This window comes from Leptosomus discolor, chromosome 1 (assembly GCF_034619465.1).
Source record: "Leptosomus discolor isolate bLepDis1 chromosome 1, bLepDis1.hap2, whole genome shotgun sequence".
NCBI lineage: Eukaryota > Metazoa > Chordata > Aves > Leptosomiformes > Leptosomidae > Leptosomus > Leptosomus discolor.
In genome coordinates this window covers 189,679,678-189,682,556 of record NC_141391.1, presented here as the reverse complement: position 1 = coordinate 189,682,556, position 2,879 = coordinate 189,679,678, and positions in this window count along the sequence as shown.

The window sequence follows — 2,879 nt, the reverse complement described above, 5'->3', positions numbered from 1 at the left end:
CATTGTTTGATTGTCAACTGTGTTCAAGATCCATAGTCAATAGTCTCCAACCCCTCCGAAGATTGTCACTGTTAAAGAGCTTATTCATTGTTAGAACCAAAGCAAGTTTTCCACTGAAGCATCTTTTTTAAAAGATTACATATGAAGTTGAGCCTTCATATAAGTAATTATACTATATAGGACCATTATATTTGGATCATTAAATACCTATATAAATAGGAGTTCTGAAGCACGTCAAGTTAAAATTAAGTACAGCTGTTGCTCCTTAGCAGGGTATGAAGAAGCAATGCTTCGTATCTCTTTAGTACTAAACCCCATCGTTTTCTTGCATTAATTTCTTTTGCAGTAAAGCTTCATATTTTGGGGGGAGTTTTTTTCTAAGATTTTGTGTAGTACTTAACAGCACAAGGAACAATACAAAAACTAAGTCAGTATTTTGGTACTGACATTGCAGTTAATAATCTGCTATTGATAGGTTAATATTTTTTTCCAAATTTTTATTTCATTGTTTTGCCTTAGATCCCCAGTGGTACCCCTGTTCAAAAAATGTAAAGGCTTTGACTTCAGTAACATCTTGTAACTTTTGGGATGTAACTGCATAGCAGAGTAGATGTGTGTTTCCACCCTGAAGAGGTTGAAGGCCACAGCCACAGGCCTCTTACCATTCGCTCACGTGCACAAATGCTTTTGGGTTTTGTAAATGAGTACTCTGTAACAAGACTAAGAATTTCACTGAACTGTTATTCCAGATGAAGCCTTTGAATGACATTTGTTCACCCATCAGTGTTGCTTAAGCATATCTACAAAGCATTAAATAAATTTTACAAAGGAGTGCTACAACTATGTTGAGCGTGTCTGAATTAGGTTTACTGCTTTTTAACATGGCTTGTTACCTAGAGCTAATCAAACACCAAGAGAAAACACAGGGCATATCCCTGGCATTCAGTGAGGCTGCTTGTGTGGTTTGGGTGAGGCAGAAAAGCCTGGTAGCTGCCCTAAGGAGAGCCCAGATTGACCCCACGCAGCAGGAGTCCTGTGGGGTGGGCATGCTAGCGGCTCTGCTGCTCCAACATCGTGTGTCTCCCATATAGAGTCATGCCCAAAGAAAGAAAAAGATGGACAGATTATGTTGTGCTTCAGCCATTTTCCAGATGATGTTCACAAGTGCCATCATAGGTAGTATCTTAAAAGAAGCACTGAGTCTACATAATGTTACTGGAGCCCTAGAATTTAAGAAGGAAAAAGAGTTAGTTTTAAGCTGTGTTTGTTTCTCTCTCCTTACTGCCACTGTGAAATGCCACATTGACTGTGAAAGGCTTGGTTGCAATATATGACTGAAGCTACATAATAGTGAAGTTATTTAGTTGTTAGCTTAGCTCTGAAATACATCTTTTAAAGTCCATTTAAAACTTAGTCACATGTTTCAGGATGTTAGGAGACTCTGCTACAGGAGGCACCTTAGCATTCCTGTCCTTCAGCGGGGTGAAATTTTGGAGTATTTGTGGGAGTGGTGCATTCAGTGGGGTGAGCAAGTGTGGGGGTGATCTATTGCTGATGTGTGTGCTGACAGCTGGATACTTTGGAAACTTTTGGCAGCAACCCATGAACAAGTTACAGTGATAGGCTAGAGGCATTAAGGAGCAACACAGAAGGCTGTGTCAAAGGTATATAGCAGCAAAATGTTCATTGAGAACATTAAGAACATTAAGAAATTATTTCAATAGGCATTAGGAGTTAGATCCAATAAAAAGCTTAGGCTTAGACTTAAAGCAGGATTGAGGTTGAATCTAAGTCCAAAATAATGATCGCAAACCCTTCTTTACCTGGAGATGACAAATGCTGAAAGAATCTAGCCTTTTCCTGGTGTTTGAAGGCACTTTTTAAAAAAGCATGACATTCCCTTACTTTTGGTTGTTCACTCTGCAGTGTGATAAGCCCCTGGTCTAAGTGGTTTAGAATTTCAGCCTCACTGGGATAAAAGCATCAGGTATTGCTTCGCTTTCCAGTACAGTGGAAGCTCTCAAGTATTGTCTAATATATTCTGACAGAATAAACGTCCTCAGTTGAGAGGGCTGAAAAGGTGAAGAAAACACTCTGCATCTGTCCTCCTGAAACTGTCGCTGTGCAGTCAACTACTAGAGTCCTGGGGTAAGAGAGAACAAGCACATAAGACATGTTTTAGTCTAATAGTTAAAACCACCATGCCAGAACGAAGACTCTTTAGATTAATTTCCCAGTTCAAAGCCTTCTTCAATCTAATTTACCCTAAAACTGTTTAAAGCAAAATTCATAAAATTCAGAGCAAGGACCAAAACCCAAGTTCCTGTCCTGTTAGGTAAATGCTCTATTCACTAAACCACAGGATTCGAATCCGTATTTGAATATCTTCAGCTTCACCAAACCTGGGCCTTCCATCCAACAGGATGTACTTTAACCATCGGACTACTTTAGTTGTCAGGATGGTTCTGGTCCCCAAGGTTTGGAAGTACCTCTGTGCATAGGTGCATTCCTACATTCTCAACTGAGTTAAGCTGAAAGTGGTTCTCTGCTCAAAGTAATAGCTACTTTGCTTTCCGTTTGAGGGTAATGACTTTTATTTGCAGTTCACGGCCCAGCAGAGTTTTCTTCTCCCAGAGCTTTGGTCCTAAAAGAGACATGTAATGTCTATTTTTTAGAGAGATCTAAATCAGACATAGTCCAAATGCTTAAGCATCTGAGATAGCTAAATAACTAATAATCTTGGACACAGGCCTTATTGCAATCAGAGCTGAGCAGTTTAGCCACCATGGAAGTAGGAAAGCCTGGTTGTGTTTTTAATTGAATCCTAGGGACGCCAAGGATTTGGTGTATTTTGGGGAATCTTTTGCTCTTTTACCTGG